This window comes from Puma concolor, chromosome E1 (assembly GCF_028749965.1).
Source record: "Puma concolor isolate L17-30 chromosome E1, mPumCon1.1.hap2, whole genome shotgun sequence".
NCBI lineage: Eukaryota > Metazoa > Chordata > Mammalia > Carnivora > Felidae > Puma > Puma concolor.
Genome location: NC_141680.1, coordinates 55,524,983 through 55,549,347, shown reverse-complemented (window position 1 = coordinate 55,549,347; position 24,365 = coordinate 55,524,983). Strand labels below are relative to the sequence as shown.

The 24,365-nt window shown below is 52.0% G+C and overlaps 1 long non-coding RNA gene across 4 annotated transcripts in view; it reads left to right on the top strand.

Moving 5' to 3' along the window:
• The window catches only part of LOC147574511 (uncharacterized), a 332,668-nt gene that overhangs the window by 156,348 nt on the left and 151,955 nt on the right, over positions 1-24,365 (top strand). The window lies entirely within an intron of this gene.

The following is a 24,365-nucleotide window of genomic DNA, read 5'->3' as shown; positions in this document are numbered from 1 at the left end:
AGGTCAAATGGGATTTTAATTTTCGTTCCTGTTCCTTCTAAAGCGGCCGGTGTTTGCGTTGCTCTGTGAGCAACATTGGAATAGTACATCCTCTCCCTTATTTGGGATCTGGCCCCCTGGGGTTCCAGAGCGAGGCAGGTGAGTGCTGAAGTTCTTCAGGGCTCTCCAGTGTCAGGGACACCGGAGGGGCTCCTGCAGGGGAGCTGGCTCAGGACGGCTGGCGTCCTCCGTGTCCAGCTTCTTTCATTCGGATCACACGCAGGTGTATGTCTGGAAGAGTGAAAAAGACGATTTGTTCATCCCAGCTACCTTCTACCTTTTTTAAACTGTATTTTTGACATATAACTGACATACCGTTATACTTGGTTCCCACCTGTCTTCCGTTGAGGCAGACGCACCGCCCGCTATGAAGACCCCCTCCCCCCCCCCCCCCCCCCCCACCTCGCAGGTGGCAGTTGGGACCCATGCCAGAACATGGTGCTTCCTTACAGACAGTCTGGCTGCCAGAGCTGGTGTGTTTATTGAGGATCCTCGTCCCCCAGAATGCCGATGACACTCCTGACGGCAGGTTGAGCCCCGTGAAACATGAGTCAAATATTCTGTCACCACCGTGCGCATGGCTGAAAGCAGAGCCAACGATGTCTGCACGTCCTGCTTCCCCAAAAAATGGATGGCTCGTTTTTGTAGAAAGAATTAAAGCTGTACATATCCACCTTCTCTATGTTGTAGGTGATGGGTTTCTGTGACCGTTTAGTGACTTTGGTGTCTTCTAAGGGGAACAACGGGGACCTTCTTGGCATCTCAGATTCACCACAGAATGAGGGAGGGGGACCCTCTTGAGGAAATTTCATGCTGTTGAAATGTGAGGCTTGTCTGTGGGCTTTGCCTTCCTTCCTTGACATGCACACAGACTCCTCGTCCTGGTTAGATTCCTTCAGGTTTCAAGGAACAGAGATCCACTTACATCACTTCCGTGAATGAGGGTTTATTCCAAGTTGCATTGGAATGGAAGTAAGGTAGACAGGAAACAGTCTACCCAGCAGCTGCCCGGCAAGACCTGTCTAGAAGCCCAAAGTCATTCAAGATACCCATTCGCTACAGAGTTTCCAGGAAGAGCAGGAACTCTGACACCATGGTCATTTTGACCTTCTGTTCAGCAGCAGGAATCACTGCTCCTGCTTCTCGCATTCGGAGCTGTTCCAGTTTGCCCAGGGCTGAGCAGTTTTCTGGGACACACGACTTTCAGCAATAAACCTGGGACAGCCCTGGGCAAACCAGAATAACCGTCACCCTAGTGGGTGACTTGATGACACTGCCTTTGCTGCTGCTTTACCTGCTGTAGCAAGCCGATGCTCTCGATTAGTCTGGCCAGCTGCCATTCGGAACCCTTGTGTCTGACCACGTCATTGACCACCGGGTAGGCTACAGATGGATGCCGTTGGATCAAGCACCAATCTTGACCAAATCTGGTGTTTCCAGGGTGGTAGGGTTCCATGATACTGAACAAAAACCTGGGTGTCATGAACCAGTCGAGACCACATGCTTCAGAAGAAGTGCTGTGGATAGTGGATATGGCAGCCATTCAAAGTATCAGGGATTCCTCTCCAATACAGTCCTACTTAAAAAGATGAACCTAACCTTTCATATTAAGAACAAAGCAAATCAGTAGGAAACAAAAACAGCTACCGGGAACAGGAGAAAACAGACTACGACGTGTGCATGCACATGCGTGTGAGATACACGCACATACCACATAGAATAAGCCAAGAAGAAAATTATGCATCTTTGCAAGATGGAGGCTAAGAGCTAATAATCATTGGGATGGATGGGGCACCTGGGTGGCTCAGTCGGTTGAACGTCCGACTTCGGTTCCAGTCCCGATCTCGCTCGTGGGTTCAAGCCTTGCATCAGGCTCTGTGCTGATGGCTCAGAGCCTGGAGCCTGCTTCGGATTCTGTCTCCCTCTCTCTCTGCCCCTCCTTTACTCACACTCTGTCTCTCTCTCTCTCAAAATACATAAACGTTAAAAATTTTTTTTTTTAACGATCGGGATGGCATTGTCTGGAGAGCAAAGGAGTTGGCTGGAGGACTTCCTGAAATTCCTTTGAACTCTAGGATTCTTTGAAATCTCAAGGGTATGTAAGTTGGACCCAAGTGTGTACTTTCTCCCGAAAGTCTCCCAGATAACCTTTGAGTTCAACTCCGATCATGTTGAATGGGACCTCCCAGCTCACTCTTACCTTTCCAGACACTGACTTTATCTGGGATAAAGGAGCGGAACTTGGTGGTGGTCGTGGGCGGTAGAGGACGGGAAGGTTGTGTCTGCCCAGTTTTCGGTGTTCATGACAAGTAAGAACAATCTGAAGGCAAATTACAGGTTCTTTTCAGGCTAGGCAGATCCAGGCTTTCGGGATTGCATGCCATTCTGAAGTTGTTGCTTCTTGTCAAGGGATCAGGCCTCCATCTTTGCTGTTGAAAGATGGGCACGAGTGTCTGCGCTACTGGAACACGAGCCTTCGGCTAATCCCGCGCCTCTTGCACGCTGTGGCCACAGGGAGGTCTTCGCCTACTGAGGTAGAATGAGCACGCAAAAGTCTAGGAACCAGTCTCTCGTTACTCCTGTGTAAAAATTGAGATTCCCCCGTGCACCTGAGTCTTTGCCCTTGTTCAGACTCTCTCCGCCTTCACCGCCCTTGAAGGAACACTAGCCCAGCTCCTTGGGCACTGTTTTTCTTTTTAAAAAGACGAACTAGGGGCGCCTGGGTGGCGCAGTCGGTTAAGCGCCCGACTTCAGCCAGGTCACGATCTCGCGGTCCGGGAGTTCGAGCCCCGCGTCGGGCTCTGGGCTGATGGCTCAGAGCCTGGAGCTTGTTTCCGATTCTGTGTCTCCCTCTCTCTCTGCCCCTCCCCCGTTCATGCTCTGTCTCTCTCTGTCCCAAAAATAAATAAATGTTGACAAAAAAATTAAAAAAAAAAAAAAAGACGAACTCATTTCAGACATTTCCTTCATTTATGTCCCACGTACAGTCTTTGGTTCCAGAAGTCTCGCTGTTGTGCCAAAGGCAACAATCTCCTCTTTCTCTCTCTCCTTATCTTCTCATTCACATAGAAACACAGAACCCCAGAGCTCAAAGTGGTCTGTAGCATCACCTTTATCTATATTTACCTCTGACTGATGCAGGAATCCCCTTTCCAACATCAGACGAGGGACCGTCCAGGCCTGGGGGAGGCAGCCATTTTGGCAGAGTGGGAGAGAATGGTGAGAGAGGGGTGGGTGGTATTCAGCTTGGTGGAGAAGTGGTAGGATTTTGAAGAGCAAATTCATAGACTGTCAAGAGACCCTGAATGTCAGGTTCTTAATGAGATTTCGAGGCAGATGCTTCTTGCCCTCTCCCTGACGCACATCAGTCTCTCACTTCTGGATCTCGCGTGTCTTCTGCTGATAAAAACCACAGAGTGGGGAGACCAGGAAACCTGAGTTTTCATCTCAGAGAGCCCCTCACCTTCAATCCTTCCCTGTAAAATGGAGGGGTCGGGCCATGTGATCCCCAAAGCCTCTTCTGTCTCTGACATCCACAGGCCGTCCTATTTAATAGAGTCCATGACTTGAAGATTTGCTGGGGTTTTTTGGCTCAATATGAGAAGAGTAAATCAGATGTTGCCCAAGGTACAGTGTAAAGCCATTTCATCCACATCCTGAACCAATTCATCTTGCTGCAACTCATTATGAACAGAACCTCAAATTAGCACCCCAGCCCCAAGATTTTGTTCAGGCTTCCCTGTGAAATTTTTCCCATGGCACTGAATCTTGACCCACAGGGACTTTTGATCATCTACAAAGGGAAACCCTGGTGGTGATGGAGAGATAGGAGCTTCTAATCGTGAAGTAAGGCCCTCTGCTCGGGAATACGCTTTAAAGGGCATCACATTGACCTTGGGAATGGCCCTTGACCTTGGACAAGACCCTTCATGCCAGGCTGGTGGAAAGCAGGGCTGGTTCCCCCTACCTCTGCTTCAGAGTGAGACCTTCTTTGCCCAGGCTACGTCTGTACCCTCGTCCTTCAGCGTTAGATCCGTTTCTGTGGGTCTCAGTTTTCTCCTCCACCAAATGGGAGAAGGAAGTTGGTGATCGTCTCGGGTCCCTCCCATGTGTCAAGTTCGAAGCCTCCTCTGACCCAGCTGATGCCTGCCTTTCCTCTGCCAAGTAGCTCCTCTCCCTTGATCCTTGGCTGCACAAGCCAAAAACCAGGGCTGTCCTGGGAAGTCCATTACCAAAGAATACTTCAAAGCTGTTTGCACTGGTTGTCAGTTGCACTAAACTTGAGTTTGTTGAGGCAGAAGATAAATAGACATACAGACTGATGGCAGGCACGGGGAAGGGGGAACTACTATTTGCCCGGGTGACAAGGAGCAGGGGGGAGACCTGCCTGCAGTTTTGACCAATAAATAAAAACTGGGCGCTCTGTGTGGCTACAACTGGAGGGGATTTATTAGTTTGCTTAGTGAAAAGCAAATATTAAGTCTTAAGTTGACCCGTCCTGGGACCTGCCTTTTGGCTTTTGTATGCCGTCCGGCACCGATCACCATGTACTTTGGGTTATCGAGTTCTGTCAAAGGGTGGGTTTTTTGTTTTGTTTTGTTTTGTTTTGTTTTGTTTTTATTGTTTTCCATCTCCTCCTTTTCTCCGTCCTTTGCCTCCGTCCTTCCTCCCTGTTACTGTAACCTCAGGTCTGGGTTTTAAAGGCATGGGGATAGCAGGGTGTGGAAGATGCATCGTCCTGGTCACGAAGCTGTCTATATTCAGGGCTCCCACCGGCCTAGGGACTGCCCAGTTCCTGGAACAGAGGCTCAGGGGGGAAGGGGTTGTGAGCCCACCAGGTGGTCCTCGTGGGGCCCCTCCGTCCTCGGCCCTGAGCATAATTATGGGCAATAGGAAAAGCTATGCATTCATATGTGACTGTTCATGCTGAACAGTGATTTCAGCCAGATGCACTGAAAGACGAACTACCGAAGGTAGCACTGTGAGTGCTAATTGGGGTCTGACCGGGGTTTCTCACGATCCGTGGAGTGAAACGTCCAGACCAGAGGGGCTGGACAGACACCTGATCTCTCCAGTTTCCAAGTATGAGCTGCAATGAAGCTCAACAACATGAAAGATTCTTTACCCTTTGCCTCAAGCGTCCTCAGTGCGAGCCAGTCTGTTCTAAATCACTGCAGTCTGTGTCTTCTCGGGCCTCATGGGTGCTGCTCGCTGATACCTACCACGGTGGGTACAGTCCACCAGGGCACAGGGCTGCATGTCAGACCCTCAGGGCCCTGGCCACTCTGGCAACTGTCCACAGAGGATGCACCTTAAGGGCCAGTTCAGGATATAATGGTTCACTGCCACTACTCCTGTAGCCAAGAGTTGGGAACGCTCTGGAATGGCTTAATTAAGAAAGTTCCTTTCACACTCCAGTGGTGATTTTTGATTGAACTCGGCACGATTTTTAATCCTCTGACAATTCTTCCTGGATGAGTCTATTTTTAAAAAGGTCGATGTTGGGTACCCAGGCTGCTGAAGTCCTACTGATCCTTCAAGGCTCAACTCAAAGGCTCCCTTCTCTGGGAAGCCTCCCTGAATTCCTTCTTCCCTGTCAACCAGGCACATGTCCTTTTAAAGCAGCTGGCATTGGACGGGTACTCGAGAGATGCTGATCTCTCCTTCCTGGACCCCGGCACTTTTCATATGTCTTTTACTGCGCTTACACTGAACTTATTTAACTATTCCTTCTTCCTTTTAACTACTTCTCTCCCCCGTCCCGACCCTTATAAGAGCAGGACCTGGGTCACTTCTTATACATTGAAATTTATCCCTGAGATGCCCCCTCATGTTAATGATCACATGGCAGGCACTGTGGTTGACATTTAATCCTCAGAAAACAGAATCACATGGATCAATCGCTTGGACCAATTCTTACAGGTGAGGGTTCAGATCAAAATTGAGGTCATTAAGGGGCCTCGAGTTCAGAGCTCTTCAGTTGCTGCATGATGGCTTGAACATGGCAGATGTACAAGAAGGATGTCGAGTTGAGTTTTCCTACTAATGACCCGTCACTGTGTTGCCCACCAAACTGCCAGTTTCTTGTTTGCCCACTATTCATCAATAAAGTGTTTTCTTTTTCTGAACAGTGGAGGAAATGTGCTTGTTGCGTGATGGGTTGTTTTCCCTGTAGAAACTTTTCTTGAAATAGAATGTGTCTGTTTTTTGCTGATTATTTGAGAGGTAGGTTCATTTTTAAAGTAGGAAAGAGAAATTGAAACTCAAAGTTCTGGGGCACCTGGGTGGCTCAATGGGTTAAGCATCCGACTTTGGCTCAGGTCATGATCTCACAGTTGATGAGTTCGAGCCCTGTGTCGGGCTCTGTGCTAACAGCTCAGAGCCTGGAGCCTGCTTCAGATGCTGTGTCTCCCTCGCTCTCTGCCCCTCCCCCTCTCATGCTCTGTCTCTCTGTCTCCCAAAATGAATAAACATTAAAAAAAATGATATAAAAAGGAAAAAAAAAAAGAAACTCAAAGTTTAGGTCAAAATTTCTGAAGAATTTCACAGCATCTAATAGGAGAAACACACACACTAAAGGAACACACACACACACACACACACACACACACACACACACACACACACACACACGAGATGCTCCCTGCCTTCAGGATCTTACAGTCTTAATCTCATTTGCCAGATGAACTCTTCGTTAGGGTTCCTGAATGGATGGATAATGCTGCCTGTCATTTACCCTAATGCAAACATTTCCACCAAGTCATGGGCAGAAAAGTTGGCTAATGGTGATTAGATCCCCTGCTACAGGGGATGGGCCTGGGTTCAAGGGCTTATCACCTGGGGACAGAAGGCAAAGATGGAAGAATTGTCACTCAAAAGCAAGCAGGCCCCAGGGAGAGAGGCTGTGTTCCCATTTGCTCTCTGACTACCTACCCCCTTTCAAGGGCAAGAGCATAGGAAGGAAAAGAGAGGGGCAGAGATCTATGTCGGAGGTTCACTTTCTTTGGGAAGAGGGGAAGAACTCAAAGCCCACCCCCTCTTCTCACTTCGTACAAACAAGTAAAATTAGAGTTTGGGGCACAGTGGATGCCATCTGCGGGCTGCGGTCACCAGCACCAATGTTAGATATTTGAGAGATGATAGGACGTTCAGCGGAGAAAAATCAGGCAGTTCAGGAAATAACATGTTCAGTGTTCTACCGTGCTTTACAATTTTAAAGCTGCTCGTTTGAATCTCACGGCCACAGCGGGAGAAGGTTTTGAGACTTCGTTGTTACAGGTGAAGGGACCACGCTGAAGGGGTCGGTGACTTGCCATAGAGCGTAGCCCATGAGGCCCCTGCCCTCCATGCCATGTTCCGATTTCTCTACGGCCACCTCAAGGAGGGACTGAAAACGCAAGCCGTATCAGCCCCAGGTGGCTGCTGTAACAAAACACCCCAGATCTTTGTTGTGTCCGTGAGTTTTTCCATTCACACCTCCATGGTATGTGAGGCAGCACTGGTGGGGGCAGAAGGCTCCTTTTCCTGCAGAAATTTAGGGACTCTGACTCCTATTTTAGGACACAGCAACCTTAAAGAGAGGCTGAATGGCACAGCCTCTGGCTTCAGACCGTCTGCACCGAACCATCCCAACCACCCTAGTCATGAGACCTCTCGGAAGTGTAGGAAGACCTCTAGTCGGTTGCCTCCGTGGGCCTCAATTTCCCAATCTTTAAACTGCTTCGTGGGGTGGCAGCAAGGTGTAAGTGAGTTATTGCAGGCAGAGCACTGAGAACGGTGCCAGGGACTCAGCACTCAGATGACCCGGGGGATCTGCTCGCCAGTTCAGTCAGCGTAGGCTCTACATACACGGAGCCAGTGGCCCGCCTGCCATGACTCTTCGCCCAGATGATCTCTGTGCCTGGATGGGAAGAGAAACGTCAAGTGTGAACTCTGCCATGGAGTCTGTGTTTTCCTGATGTGCCATGGCATCGCTGCTTCTCTCTGGCTGTGAGCAGGCTCTTTGGCCTGTTTGGTTTGATACTGGGGATGGAGCTGAGCTGCTGGCCGGGGGTATTGATGTGGGTGATGTCTGGACCCTGACTCTAGGAACACTGATTCTCCTTCCCGGGCACACTCACCACCACGTTCCCGTCATCCCACCCTACTACCAGTCGCGCTTTCTTCCCCAGAGGCCAAGTTCTCTCCAGCATCTGTCCGTGGCCTCTGCCGACTAAGGGGCCCCTACCAAATGCCCGAATGGACGTGCACGTTGGGTACCCAAGCCCCTTTCTGTCGCCTCTTGCACCGGGGCAGAGAAGAGGTGATCTCACGAGCCAGACCGCCTTCTCCCTGTCTCCACACCTAGACTCCAAATCCTACCCCTCTTCCGTCTCAGACCCCTGGCTGGGCGTGGCTGCCTGTAGCCGGGAGACCTCAGTCGTCCAGGATTCTGGCCGCAGCTCGGTCTGTTCCGTCTTTGACGACTCTCCTGGCACCACCGGAGAATGGAAAAGCTGGTCTGTTTACAGGACACGGGGCCAGAGCAGCATTAAAAACTAAGGGGCAAATAAAATGTGGTAAACAAATTTCCTTTCCAGTAAGGATCACTCCTTTCCCCCATCCCTCCAACACGAACCATTTTCCTCCTGTGTTTGGATAAACTTTCATCCTGTGCAATTACCATTCCCAGGGAGGGGCCGCCTATTTCCGTTGGCTCTTTATTTTGATTTTGACCATTCCTCTGCTTTTTGAGCATCACACACCTAATAGTGAAGAAAATACGCTCCCTATCAGGACAGAGGGAGCAGCTCTACCCTACCCTTCCTTCGTCCTCCCGAGTTTCCCCCTTCCTTCCCACTGCACCCTCACCTTCGGATTTCATTCACTTCAGGGTATAGACACGGGGGACGGTCCGCGCTGGCCAGACGCTGCTCCCCTCCAGGAGAGCTGGTAGCATTAGTTAAGTGAGAATCAGGAAGGAGGGAAGGAGGTGAAGCAGAGGAGAGAGATGGTTTCCAGGAAAGCTAGAACAGATACAAAGGGGTTGTGTGTGGGCTGACCACCTCCCTACACAAAGCTCTTCGAATCCCCCTCGTGAGTTTTTATGTGAGCGGAAAGCCATTGAGCTCAGGTTTCCTGACCCCGGCAGGTAGCTTATCGTAAAGCCGTTCATCCAGAGGGGGAAGAAATACCTGGTTCCAATACCTTGTTTCAGCACTTAAATTTCGTTATTGTTGTTGTTGCTGTTCTGAATGAAAGGAGAGAGGAAAACCTTTTTTTTTTTTTTTCCTTTCTGGCTCTGAGATACATGAAGCTGCGGGGGCGGGGTGGGGACACCAAAAACCAAATCCCCCCCGAACCAGTTTTGAACGACGATTATTCTTGTTTATAGATGCACTGCATTAGTAAGGGCCCCTGTTTGCGTATTCTAGACCTACCCGCTGCCCTCTGCTGTCCTGGGTTGGCGTGAAGGAGGAACACCCCACGCTGTCGGCGATATGTGTGGGTGGTCCCCACTTTCTATTAAAGTTCGCTTCACTTTCTAAATCCCTGGCCTTTGCCCGGTTGGATGAATCGATATTCTTAGAGGTGCTGAATTCAGAGAGGCCATGGAGAACAGAGTGGCGTGGCTCACGGACAGGTCATGGCATCAGTTTGACTCCAGATTCCATAAGACTGAACTCAGTGGAGGCTCCAGGAAGTGGCCTGGGGTGGAGGGCAGGGTCTGCTGCACCCCCACAACTTCCCGATGGGCTCCCACCGGCCTCCTCTGTTCTTCCTGACTGCCCACCCCCACACCGGACCTCTGACAACATCATAGAGCTGTCCCAGGGTCCCCTGACCTAGGCTTGGTACCGGGGTTGGGAGTTGGTGGCATGATAAAGGGGAAAGCTGGACACCCCCCTTTGAAGTATGCGGGCCTTCTTCACAGCCCCGTCTCCTGAGGCCTGAGGATTCTTATTCCAGAAGGTCTGAGGGCCTCACTAGTGAAACCTGGTTGACACTGGAATGATTTCCTGGTGTGCGTGCTGAAGAGTGAAATACACAGAACCACGTGCTTTACCCAGATCCCCAAATGTGCCACTGTTGTCGTGCTGCGTAGGTAGGAGCTTTGGGTAGACTCTTCCAGAATGCAGGAGGAATGTCTGCCGACCCCCAGTCTGGTGCCCAGTCCTCCTTGAGAGCAACAGGAGACCCTAAATAAAAATTAGCGCGCAACAATCTAATGTAAGACAGAGACCACAGTGGTCCTCGTTCTCAGATGTTGGTTTCGGGAACGCTGAGGTGCAGGTGGGTCAGTGGAGCCCCCCAAGCTCACTCAGCAAACTAATGGTGAGCAGTGATGGGAGCAGGCCTCTGAATCCCTGCCTGGAATAGGATCCCCTGGGTACCTCCGAGGGTAAATGCAGGGACAGGAGACCAGAGGAGGCATCCGAGATGCCCGAGAGGGAGGAGGGGTCCAGCCCAGGCAAAGTGCTGCAGAGGCAAAATCCATTGGTGGTGGCTTCGCGCCTGCCGTCAGGCTTGGGCGCTCCGGGGTCAAGAATGCTTTGAATAAGAGGCGCTGGGGGGAGACCAGCCCTCCATGGGGGACGCCGGGCTCTCCAGGGAGGGGAAGACTTCATCCGGGCTGTGGCCCCATTCTCAGTTCCGCTCTATTTAGAACACTTTTTTTGTGGAAAGCAGATTGCTGAGGAGGGAAGCAGCAGGCCAGCGGAAGAGGATTCTGCAGTGCTTCCAGAGTAGGGGGTTGGGGGAAGGCCGAGAGAAAGGCCAGGACTTGGAGCCGGCGGACTGGCCCCATAGGATTCTCCCCTTCCTCCGTCTCTGTGCCCATCACCCTCCTCCAGCCCAGCAGCCCATCTCCAGGCAGGGTTTATGGAGGCAGAGTAGAAGCGTCCGAAATTATTTCTACTTCGACAGGTGAGACAGGCAAGCAATGCTTTGAATTCCATGCATCCCTGGAACAGAAAGCCCCATTGCAGTAAACATGCCCTCTGTGGTGTGCACTGTTGAGTGGGACTTAGCACGCCTGCCTGGCTGCAGGATGGCATTATGACGTCATCTTCTTCTGGAAACTTGGGCGGCCTGAGTTAAAGGCGATCCCGGCACATCATGGACGTGCTCGCCGGCGAAGATGGGATGTGAGGCGATTGACATTTTGACTTCAGGGCTCAGTTGATCCTCCCCCGGACCCCCACCCTGCAAAGGGACAGCTGTGTCAAATACAGATTAGGTCCTTGCAGATTCCGTAGGCCGAGCTGGGGGTGGCCAAGGGGTCTCTGAAAACAATGTCTTTAAAAACCATTCCCCGATCCCCTACCTTCTCCTTCGTCTTTGCCTTGCAAGAGAAGCCTGGTGTCTGAGGAGTGACTCTCATTGGCCCCATACGCGGCTCACTTTGGAGCCCAGTGAGACTGGTGGCTCTACCCACTGGACTCCAGTTGGCATCTGGATGTCCCTTCTCTGGAGACTTCTTCCTTGAAATGGATCCTAGCTTCCCAGCGAAGGTGACTTTGAGACCACTGGTGACTGTTTGCGGAACTTTGGAAGTAGCCTAGCTGTGTGCTTGCTAGTTCGCTGCTAGGACCTCCGAACCGACAAGATCCCGGTTGTGTCGATCTCGGTGCTGACAGGTGGCTTTCTGCTGAGGTCCTGGTAGCACACAGCTATTAACAGCCAGCAAAGGTTCACATGCCTGAGATGCTACATTCCTTTCCAGATGGCCGGCTGTCTGGCCCTCTGAGCCTCCACCACGAGCTCGTATGTGACTTTCAAACTCGGCCGTGCTCCTGAGTTTAACCAGTGGTTCTTGACCAATGGTGGTGTTGCCCTCTGTCCCCAACCCAGGGGCCATTTACTCTGTCTGGAGACATTTTTGGTTGTCATCGCTAGAACGGAGGGTGCTGTTGGCATTTAGTGGGTAGAGGCCCGAGGAGGCTGCCAAAAATCTTACAATGAACTGGACAACACCCCACACTGCACAGCGTTACCCAGCCCCGAATGTCAATAGTGTTGGACTTGAGAAACTGCGCTTTAAATCTCCGCTGCAGGGTTGAACCATGTGCCAACTCTGGGCCCCCGCCCCCCCCACCCCCCTCCCCATCACTTTATTTACCAAAGGGGGAAAATATCTGTTATTTTTTCCGAGTGCATTTCCACCTGTATCTTATCAAGAACCACCAAGTTCAGCACACCCTTGATTAGTCACTTCCATTAACAGCGTTTACTTTGGGGTTTGTGTTTATTTTTGAGATGTAGTCTCCTTCTCCCCGCCTTCTTCCTTACGCACCAGTGGTGTGCAGCCAGCTTTCTGGCACCGTCTTGTCCACACGTTCGTCGGCCATCCATAAACCCCTCCGGCCAACTTCTGAGGACATCTCTCCCCCTCCCTTCCTCCAAGGAGGTCGTGGGGGCGGGGAAGTCTGCAACTATCTGAGGTTCTCTTAAAGCGGCAGTTGTCTTCCCCCACCCCCCAATTTCTCAGATGCGCTTGAAAATCCTCTTCATTAGGGACTCCGTTGGCCAGCTGACCTGTAACAAAGCTGAGACTTTATTCCTAGCCATCCACATTCCGTGAAACCAAAGACTCTTGGTGGTTTTCTGCATTGAGTCAGAGGCAAGGAGGTTTTTGCTTTGCCGGGTCCCTCCTGTTTCCCTGCACCCCTCCTCTCCTCACTGCAGGCTAGTCTCTGGACTATATTTAAGTGTTTCTGAGTCATAGAGAACACTGGTGCCTGTTCCTCGCCACTCACCCACCCATCCGCTCTCTGAACGGCACCTAGCACTCCATCCTCAGCTGGAGGGATTTCAAGGCTTATGGCTGAGTAACGAGGAGCTCAGAGAGAACTCCATTCCGGCTTTGGACGTCTTGTTCTTTGCCTGAGCATGGCCCCCTGCCTCTGCTTCCCTGAGCTCCAGCAGCCAGAAGCTCCCCAGAGATGACTTGTAGACCTCTTTTTTGTTTTAGGAAAGTTTTTTTTTTTAATGTTTATTTATTTCGAGAGAGAGAGAGAGCGAGATAAGGAGAAGCAGAGAGAGAGGGATACAGAGAATCCCAAGCAGGCTCTGTGAGTCAGCGCAGAGCTCTACTCGGGCTTGATCTCACTAACTGAACCATGAGATCCTGACCTGAGCCGAAAACAAGAGTCAGATGCTTGACTGACTGAGCCACCCAGGCGCCCCGACTTTTAGAACCTCTTAGCCCATGGGGTCCCTCTCCATTCTGGTGGGTCTCCTTAGTGTTGCACAGAAGTCCTGGCCGGATATTTGCAAAGAAACACCGGCCCAAGTTTGCTCCCGGCAGGGAAGGCCCAGAGTACCCTTCCTCCTTCCCCCACACTCCTTCCTGGGACATTTATTTGAATACCACAGGGGAGTGGGTCACTTTGGGGTATTTATTTGTTTAAGCATGGGTGGTTCCTACAGAGGAGGGTGTCAGGTTTCAAGGTTGGAGGACCAAGGCAAACAGAGAGTGGGTGGTCTGGAAAAAGAAGTGGGCAAGGGGCAGGGGGCGAGAGAACCCATTCACCCTTTTATGTTTGTAGGTGGAAATGCTGAATGAAGCGTGACCTGACTTGTGACCCAGTTATCTCTGTCTATAAGAGCAACTTTGAAGGTGGGGGGGCGTGTGTCCAGACTCTCGGAGCAGGCTTTTCAGAGACTGTTGAAGAGTATTTGGAAATCATGGGGTATTTAGGGGCGATACCTCTTAACTAATTTATCCTGAGGGTTCTGGTGGTTCTCAGATCACCTTGGGAAGGAGCAGAAGTGTGCAGGCTGGACTGCAGACCCAACTCCGCGATTCTGGAAGATTCCTAAAAAGCTGGGTGCAGGAGTGGAACAGCATGCCAGTGTTGACCAGAATAGATGTTCCTGCCTTGTGTCCCAGGGCTCGCCTCTTTTCTGGTTTAAAGTAACCAGAAAAATCTCTCTGATTAGTTTTTTTTGTGGTTCACATCAGGCTAGACTGACAGAGCTTGGAGTTTGACTTTTGGCAGGTCACTGTCAAAAACAAAGACAAGGTGAAGGAAGACCAGAAGTGGAGGTGACATGGCAGCTGTCCGGTCCATGATATCCTGAAACCCGGCAGCCGTGAGTAACGGCAACGTTGCGTGTTGTCCCTAAGGCCATTCCAATGTCCTCGAGTACAGGATTGGCAGGGGCAGTGGCAGGCTCACCATTAGTCTCCACAGATGGGATCCTAGTGCCCTGGAGGGTCTGCCAGGAGGGTACACACCAGGGCAGGTGGGGGGGCATGGCGGTATCCAGTGAATGACATTGTGAAATACAAGAGACGCAGGAAGATAGTAGCGTGTGGCCATTGGCTCATGTCCTACCAAGGGAAAGAGGAGGTGGGGCTGACAGAGGAATGTGGAATGAGGTCAACCACCAGCATTCATCTCCACTGTTCCCTCTGGACAGAAAAAAAAAGACTATCGCTAGATGAATAGCTGTACCAATTGGAAACCTTGTTAAAAATTGATGATGTGAATACCGAAGTGTTTAGGGATGAAGGGTCTGGATGTCTGCAATTTACTTTGACGTGCATTTAAAAAATGAGATGGGTTGATGGATAGATCCATGCATAGATCCGTGACGAAACGACCATAGCGAAGTCTCGACGATCATAGAATCTAGGTGGCACGTATGTGGGCACGATATTTCTACGTGTTTGAACATTTTCAAATAAAATATTGGAACAGAACGCCGATGCCTGGGCCACCCATGGTGATTTCGATCCAGTGAGATGGTGACGAGATCTAGGAATTTTTCAAGCATTGCAGGGAATTCTGATAATGAGCCAAGTTGGGTCAGGCATCTGTGGAATACATTGGTGTACCTCCAACTCGGATGTACACAGGAATCCCCGGGAGGTTCTGTCGAAATGCAGAGGCTGACCCAGCAGGTCGGGGGGTGGGGTGTGGGGGGGTGGGCCTGGGAGTCTTCACTTCTCGTAAGCTCCCAGGTGATGCTGATGCTATGAGTGCATAGACTCCACCTTGAGTAGAAGAAAGAAATGAGAGGGTCCTCCCTTGTTCTCCCCATCTGTGTAGTCCGGTGGGTCTCAACTTGGGCTTTGCAGTGGAATCATCTGGGGAGCCTCAAAATAAACTGATGCATGAGGGTCTCACCCCCAGAGATTCTGGTTTAAGAGGTTAAAAAGCTCCTCACATGATTCTAATGTGCAACCACTGACTTAATGTCATGAAGTGAATCCATGGAATATTGAATTATAGGAAATGAGGTTTTGCACAGGAAAACACCAAGGACCCTCATCACCCAGGTATGCAGAGTCTCTTTCAACAACAGCGAGAGACTCAAAGCCACTACCCACCCTGGAGTCCACTTCATTCCCATCATAATGAGAATTCTTAGAAGCTGGCATTTATTAAATGTCAGGTGCTCTACTTGGTTGCATCATTGCTGTAACCTGGTGAGCAGGTAATGCCATTCATTAAAGGTGGGGATGAGCTTGACTAGGTGGCTGGTCCAAGGTGACCCAGCTAATAAGTCTTGGACAAAGATTTGAACGAGGGTCTGCCTGATTTCAAAGCCCATATTCTTCAGCCATCATATCATTCCATTGTCTTGAACTGTGCCAAGGTGTTGGAAAATTATAGCCTGTGGGTCAAATCTGGCCAGCTGCCTGTTTTTATAAATAAATCTCCCCCCTTTATTTCTAGATTTTATTTTTTTAAATTTTTTTAATGTGTATTTTTGAGACACAGAGAGACAGAGCATGAACGGGGGAGGGTCAGAGAGAGGGAGACGCAGAATCCGAAGCAGGCTCCAGGCTCTGAGCTGTCAGCACAGAGCCTGACACGGGGCTCGAACTCACGGCGCATGAGATCATGACCTGAGCCGAAGTCGGACGCTTAACCGACTGAGCCACCCAGGCGCCCCTCTAGATTTTATTTTTAAGCCATCTCTATACCCAGCATGGGGCTTGAACTCACAACCCCAATATCAAGAATGGCACACTCTACCGACTGAACAGGTCAGGCGCCCCTGTAAATAAAGTTCTTCTTGAACGAAGCCATGCCCCTTCATTTATGTATTGTATCTGTTATCATGCTACAGTGGCAGAATTAAGCATTTGTGACAGAGACCCTATGGCCCCAAAACGAAAAATATTTACTATCTGGCTTTTCACATTAGAAGTTGGCTGACTTTAATGGATTGGTGAGGCAGCTGATGCAGAGCCAGGGTGCAATCTTTGGCTGGGCTCCAAGCAAAAGGAATAGCCTGTGGAGGATGAACTTGAACTCATGATCACTGCAGCTCTGTTTCTGCTCAGACTTTTCACTTCAACCTTGTGGCCTGCGTTTCGCTCCGAGGGTTACTTGCTTCCTCTCGACATATTTTATTTTGATGCCAACATTTCTGATCTGTTTTCTTAAGAGCAAGAGGTCTTGATCCCAAAGCCTGGGCCATCACACAGGTCTCTGTGGAGTGGGGTGAGGGAGGCCAGCTGCTGGCCACCTCCCCCTCCCACACTGTGGGGGGCCTTCGTGGAAAAGCTCTGAGCCCTGCTGCTCCTGGGAGGTGACAGCAGCTAAGCGGCTTCTGTCCCAGTCCCATCCCATCATCCATCCAAGGAGAAACCCTACCAAGAGGTCAGGAGGGCAGGGGGAGGGGAGGAAATGCCAATCAGTCCATCAAAGCCCCACCCTCCCATGGCTTCTAGCTTGGTAAGCGGGACCTGAGGACCCTTGGCCCACCCCCAGGGGCCGAGGGCAGGGCAAACAGGGGAAGTGCATTTGGTAATGATTCTAGATTTCCTGTTTGGTTTCTGCCCAGGGGGCTTTGGGATATGCTAACTTGTATTATGTGTGTATACATGCGTGTTTTGTTCTTCTTCTCCCTGCCTTTTTTTTTTTTTTTTTTTTTTTTTTTTTTGCTAGTTTTCCTCTTCTAGGGCTTGTTTGCATTTTTGTTTCTTTTTTATTATTGTTAAATGGTTTGGGGGCAGAACAATGGGCCAGTTCCCAGCCTCCTTTGGGGAAAATTTGTGGAAAAGGAGAGATGAGAGGTAGGGAGAGGCTAGGATCTCTGGCCAGGGTGCCTGGGGATTAGGCTTGGGTGTCAGATAGGCTTGGGGTATCCTGTGCCCCTCAGACACACATCGTAGTAAAGCTGTAAAGAGTCTGTTTAGGTAAACACACACTGAGTGCCTACTGTGTGTATGGGATACAAAGGCACAGGCAGAAAGCTCAATCTTGCTTTTAAGAGATCAAAGGTGAGAGAGAGAGAGAGAGAGAGAGAGAGAGAGAGACTTCCAAGTAGTATAATAAGTGGAATGGCAGAAATAGGCAGGGATCAAGGTGGGGTTTGGCAGGGGGCGGGGGGATGTCAGGATCCTTCTCTTCCAAGCAGGACTGAGCCTTAGTGTTGAAGGCAGTGAGGGCACCTCTCACCAAACAACCCTCCAAGAAGTCGTAAGACCTAGGCTCACTGCTAAGCCTGTCCCAGCGATGCCCAGAGCAGGCGGACAGCCTCAGCAGCCACCATTCGTTCTCTGGGATCCAAGCCTCAGCCTCTGCAGGGCCAGGAGGCTGGGTCCCTGGGCTGCTTAGCCTCAGGGAGTCTGGCGCTCCTGGGGGAAGGAGCCTGCACTTCCTTGGGGGCACGGAGGTGATCGGCCTCCTTTTCATGAAGTGAGGACTTTGATCTCTCCAACTGGGGAGAAAAAGAGATCTCTCCTTTTCAACACCTTCCAATATTTTCCGCCCTTGCTATGCCTGGCCCCACTGTCACCTCACCTACAGGGAGACAGGATGTGTTTCCAGCTGGGCCCTTTCTCCTCAGGATTTAGACTTGGAGTGAGTGAAGCTTATGATACTGATTGTGGCTGTGGCCGCGTGGCTTAGGTTGCCCTGAAAGGAGCAGGTGGGGGCGGGGGTGGGGGGACACAGGGTTCTCCCTTGCTCTGCTCAGGTTTGCCCAGAGGCTGGGGGCTGGGAGATGTGGGGCTGGGGTAGCTCAGTACGCAGGACTGCAACTCAGCGGGTCAGGCAGGAGTCCGTTGCTTCTGAAAAGCCCGTACAAGGCCAATCTGCCTGTGTCATTCAGCCATGCCTCTGGGTTTTCAAGCTGGTGGGGTTGTCATCTCCCCTCTTGACCTCCTGTCTCCTCTCACCAGTTGTTCTAAATACTAAATGGTTAAAAAGGAAAAAAGAAAAAGAAAAAAAGAAATCTTGGGCAGGATGCTCTGATGTTAGTGTTTCCGGTTTGTGTGTGAATTCGCCACCTGAACTTGTTTCAGAATCGGGCAAACCCGAGCAGTCCGTGAACTCTGAACTGAGGGAGGGCAGAAAAACAAATAGAATGCTTGCCTCCGTGTGCAACTCAGAAGGCCCAGCCCATCCAGCTGGAGCGCGCCCTGGAGCCTTTGTTACCCCCATCCTGACAGCACGTCCTCAGGCAAGCGGCTTTCAGGGACTGCCCCCCCCCCCACCGCCCCCTCCCCCTGCCGCAGATGCATGGTGGGGATGAGGTGCAGGTGTGCTTTGCTTCCCGTGAGAAAGAGTGTGGCACAGCTGGGTGCCAGAATCTTCTAGAAGTTCTGGGCTTTCCCCAGAAATGAAAGGATCTCAGAAGCAAATGGATTTCGGGTTGCTTTCCCATCTATCAGCTCAGTGTCTCTGAAATTTCCTTTCACACAGAGTCCCATGCCCAAGCCCCAGCCTTGTAGACAGGAATGTCACATTTGATCATTTTGCCAAGTGAGGATTCTTGTTGAAAGGTGAATAATTACCCCCCAATTGATCTCTTTGGAGAATTCATATACATATATGTATATACATGGTCTGTAAACATACACCTTTTGTGAACATACATAACGTATAAAGAGTTTTACCAAGGACTGAAGCCCCCTGTGTGCAGTAACAGCTGGCCCCCCAAGATGCACATGCTGTGCCTGGAAGGGTGACCAACTTGTCCCGGCTTGCTGGGGAATGTTCCTATTTTAAGCCGGGAAGTCCTACATCCAGAGAATGCCCCCAGACTGGGGCAAATTGGGAACTCTGGTTGCCATAGAGCCGGGCATTTGAAGCCCATTATCTCACACATCCTTATGACGACACTGTGCATTAGATGGGTCTGCACAGAGAAGGAACCGGAGACAGACGTGTCGAGTGAGTTTCTCAAGGTCACACGCCAAGTCAGTGGCTAGGGCAAGGCCTACACTTAGGCCTCATTCTACAAGCGTGCATTTTTTATGGGGACACCTCAGATCTTGCAAATACAAGTGGGGAAAGCCCTGCTGAAGATCCAGAATGATGGGCTGTGGCTCCTGGGGTTGGAAAAGGGAGGGCAAAGCCAGGAGGAGGAGGAGGAGCCAGACCTCCAGGATCTCTAGCTTGGCATTCTTAAGAAGGATGGAGGACTTGCCTCGAGGACGCTTGCCGGGGCCTTCTACAAGGAAGGACGCGTGAAAACTCCTCCCTCTTGACCGGTGTGCAGCCCTCGTCCTGCAGCCCAGCCCGTGAGCCTCCTTATTTGGCACCAGAGGAGCCGCGATTGGAGACGGAAGAATTTGCTGGGAGCCCCCCTCACAGGAGCAGCCCGCATCCCTCTCCCCCTCCACCCCCAGCCCCATCCCAACCCATCCTCTTCTGCTGCCCCAGGGGCTTCCAAATAGGTTCTCCTTGCCTGTCGGCCAGACCTGCTGGGCCTGGTGAGCAGAGAGAGGGAGAGCTAATTACTGTTTTCTCTTTTCAGTGCCCGTAGCTCTGCCAAATGAGGATCCCCATTCTGTAGGGACCCTAATCCTCTGCGGGTGCCCGGAGGTGCCGCACGCAGATTTCCATCTTGCTCATTATCGTGGGCCCTTTTCCAGAACGCGTCCGGTCCTGGCTTCCGGGACTCCGCCTGCCGCGCACACCTGTACTTCCTGTCGCCTGCTACCTGGAGGAAGGGGTGCTCGGTTTTCCGGGGGTCTCCTGATCCCCAGAGTGGAGCTGACAGGAAACCAGGCCAGGTCATTCCACCGACGTGGCCCGAGGAGCAGGGGCCCTCTTGGGAGTTTCCTCGTTTAAAAAGAAAGGTATGGCGGAGGACTGGGGCGTCGATATCCTGGAGGACAGTGGTCTGGGGTAAGCAAGAGTCACAGAGGACGCAAAGGCCAGCAGGAATCAGCCTGGGGAGAGCTTCCCGGGCTGCTGTGCCGCATCCTAAGGGGGAAAAGCATAGCTCCTGTCCGTGCAGCTGGGTATGGCTCCCGGCACCCCCTGTCCCAGCCCCCTCTGCCCCGATCCCGTTCCCATTGAAATAATCACAGGGTAGGCCCGGCCTGGTAGCGTTGTCATGACAACTGTCTAATTTCTTTTAATCCCAGTGTTCCTTCCTAAAGGGACCTCCTCCAACCCCCACTCCCCCCTGCAACGTGTTTTAATTGTAATAACCCCTGGGTTTTCGGGAGGTAATGACCGTGTGTGGGGAGCCGGCATTGGCCTGGCCCCATCCCCAGCGTGGCCCGCCCAGCGGCGCCAGGCGGCCCCTCCGCCTCCCAGCGGGAGTCCTGGAGGAGCCCAGGGCAGGCTCAGGCAGGGTCTGCCAAGGGGGGTCTGCGGCCTCGGCAGTGCTAATGAACGCAAGCCGGGGGAGCCTCAGCCCTGCGGGCTTCGTGTCCCGAGGACATTTTATGGCACACCGCCCCTTACCCCCATCTGCACACTTTCCCCCACCTCTGTGCACACCTTGAAGGGAATCCACGGGCCATTACTCTGCTCCGGGCCCCAGCCAGCCACGCTGCTTCAGGGATGTGACCCTGAATGTGTGCTCATATCCCCCGGGGTCCTGTTACGATGCAGTTTCCAAGTCTCCATGAGGCCCAAGATCCTGCATTTCTCACCACCTCTCGGGGGGACGCCCAAGCTGCCTCGCTCCAGACCACGTTTTCAGTAGGAAGAGTCTGGGGCACCCTTGTCCAACAGATCTTTCTGCAGAGACGGAAATGCCCCATATTTACACTGCACGACGTATTCGCTAGGAGCCTATTAAGCCCTTGAAGAGTTGCTATAGCACCACTGAGGAAGGGGACTGTCAGTTGTATTTAATGGTCACGCATTTAAATTTAAATAGCCACACAGAGGCTGGTGGCTACCATGTTGGAGAAGTGGCAATGCTTGGTGAGTCCCCGACTCTGCTTGAACCGTCTCTGCAAAAGGTGTCCCTCGGATGCAGTCACCTGGCCAGCGCCTGCATCTGCTCCCTGGACCCTTCCATTAACCCCGCGCTGCGGGGACCCAGCTCCTCTGCTCCACACATGCTCCTCTCTGGCTTCTGTCCTGCTGAAAATGGACCGCAGAGAAACAAGCATGAGATCTGGTGGCCTTGCTTGGAAGTAGGAACCTGAAGTCTGACCAAAGCCTGCAAAGGTCTGCAAGGCGCCCAGCTCTTCTGGGAAGCCCGTTCTTTTCGAAGCGGCGCTGAGGTTCCCCGGGCCGCTACGGGCTATCAGATACTGTCTTGCGACTGCTCTTTCACTGCTAATAACTTAAGGGACAGTTTGGGATTGATGCAGTAATGCTGCGGGTGCTCTCGGCCCACATTCGCTTCCACCGTAGCCTTCCCATTCGCACGCTGAAATATTAGATGTTCGGTTGGGAGTCCAACAGCAAAATATTTCTGAAATTGTGTGTGTGTGTTTTTCTTCTAATTTAATGTGCCAGACAAGCCTCCCTGTAATTAAAACCAGAAACAAGGACCAGACTTAGACAGAGATTTGAAGGCTGTAAAATTCTAGGACAGGTTTATGTAAAGCAATTAAAAAGGGAGTTAAAAATTGTTAAAAAATTAAACACTAATTACTTTTTTTTCTCCTCGCATTTCTGCTGAGCTGTTTTGGCCGTGGAGCTCGAAGGACGATATAAAAAGGAGAAAGTTTTGCCTCGTTGCTGTAAATCATGTTCAACAAATGCTTCTCTGCGTTTTGCAGCCGAACCCATCTGCTCTCAATTAGCCTAAATCATGCCTTTTCAATTAAACGGGCTTAGGGAAGTCTGGTACCGAAACGGGCATGTGTGTGTGCATGCGTGTGTGTGTGTGTGTGTGTGTGTGTGTGTGCGTGCGCGAGCGCATGTGTGCGTGTGTGTGCGTGTGTGGAGGGGGGCCGGGAAGGGGGTGGTTGTGGAGGGCGGGAGAAAGGTGAAGTCTGATTTCAGGCTGCGAGGTGGAAATATCTTTTAAAAGGTGTGATCCTATTTTAGTGTTTTCCATATAAAATGGGGTATTATTTGCTGTGCTGCGGGGAGCAGTGAAGGGGGAAAACACTGTGAAGGAGGTGAGCCTTGAGGATTGGGAGCAAATTAATTCTCGTGAGCTGAGTGTGCTGCCTAGAAGACACGGCGTGGGGGACTCCGGGGTCGGGAACAATGGCTGCGACCGGGGGCCCCGGGGGTTCACAGACAGAGGCTTCCTTGGAGGGACAGGGGGCTGAAGTCCAGGAACAGGTGGCCTGTGGAAACACGGAGCAGGGAGGGAGGGGAAGGTGCTGTTGTCTTTCAAAACAGAGTGGACTTCTAACACCGGGGTGTCCTGGGAGGCCCCGTCTCCAGGGACTTCCTGGGGGGTACCTGTGTCCGACTCCACTTTCCTTTTAGAGACCCACAGGCCATGCGGCTCTGCGTCCTGTGTCCTGGTGGGCTGTGGCTCCCCCAGAGGCCAGGGCTGTTGAGTTTAGGAGCGGCGGGACGGGAGTGTTGTGTATCTTTGCACGTGGGACGCCTCTGTGTGCTCACGCGCCCACCTCTGGCTTCCCAGCCTGTGATGGCCCCGAACCTTCCCAGCCCCTGGCTCCGTCCCAGCGCTCGGGTTTGCCAGGTGCGGCTGCACCTGACTGACGAGGCGATGCTCCTGGTGGCAGTTTGCGGCACTCGTGTCCGATATCCTGTGGCCTCCTCTCCCCGGAGGAAGAAATGCGTTTGCCTTAACTCAGCTTGGTTGGAGGAACTTGTATTCTCTCCTCCCGTCCGCGGTGGGAGGGGCGACAGATGAAGTGTGTGGTCTGCTGACGAGTGTTTATTTTTAGTCACCCAGCCTCCTCCCCCGCTGGTCCCAGCTCCCTCTGCGGGACTGCCCTGAGCAATCAGCAACCTGCCTGCAAACCTGCAACTTGTTTGGGGTTTCGGAGGGGGATTTGGTAACGGAAGGTCTAGTGACAGGAGCTAGGTCTTTGACATCCAGACTGACGTTGACGTTAACTGTAATGCTAATAACTGTAACACTGATTGAACATTTACAGTGTTCAAGCACTGGCCTAAACGTTTCACCCCAAATCCCTCATGATCAGCCTCACCGTCGAGCTCTGACAATAGACCGTCCGTAGCTCTATTCTTCGTTAAGAGGAAGCTACGCCACAGAGAAGTTACGACATTGGCCCAAAGTCACACAGCTTGGAAGCCCAGAGCCAGGGTTTGAACTCTGCTCTGTGCCCTTGACTTCGACACGACACGGCCTCTTAGAGTCAGTGAGGCTCTGAGGGTGTCCGTGCTGTCTGCTGCTGTGCTCCCGGGAGGAGGGTGTCAGGGACCAGCGGTGGTCTTGGGGATGATGGGTAGAGTTCTGACTTTGGAGTCAGGCACACCTACGTTCGAATCCTAGCCGTACCCCCCGCTACGTCGGTAACTGCTTCGGTCGTCACTTACTGTCTCGGCCCGTGTGTGAAATGGGGCAAAGCCTGACCTCCTCCGAAGGGTGATATTTCACATGTGCTGAGTGTGCCCAGCGTGGAGAAGACACTCCACAAACAGTGGGCTCTTTGCCTTCCTTCCTGGTGGCCTGATTCCATGAAGCTTGACCTGGTTTCTTTCTGGCTCTTGGCCTGTGATTTCCTGTAGGATACAGTTTCAGGTCTCTTTCCAAGTGATTCTCTCTAAACAAGACCTGGGTGGGAGCAGGTCCACACCCCCTCTGAGGACTCTGGCCACGAGAAGCTTTCCTTTCCCCAGGAAAGGCCACCTCCGGAACCCAAGGGCTCTGCCCTTTGGGACAGCTGGAAGGAAAGAGTGAGGCCCGTTCAACCCCTGTTCCCTGTCCGCAGCTTCTCAAGGCTGCCTGGCATCCCATGGGCTGGGCAGAGGAGGGCAGGGCCGCCTGGCCTGGTTCCAGAACAGCCCAGCAGGCCCAGCCACGCAGACTGCCCTCACTCTGAGCCCCTTTAATCCGATGGCTGAGTGCAGTGATCCGTGCCTGGGGCTTCTAGGAGCCTCCCCGAGCCAGGCACCAGTGTTCCCAGCCATCTCCGAGGGTGGCGGAGAGGTTGCTGCCTGGCTCCAGGGAGCTGGCAGGATGTGGGAGAAGGATCCAGGGGCCAGAGGCTTCAGTTGGATGCACAGAGG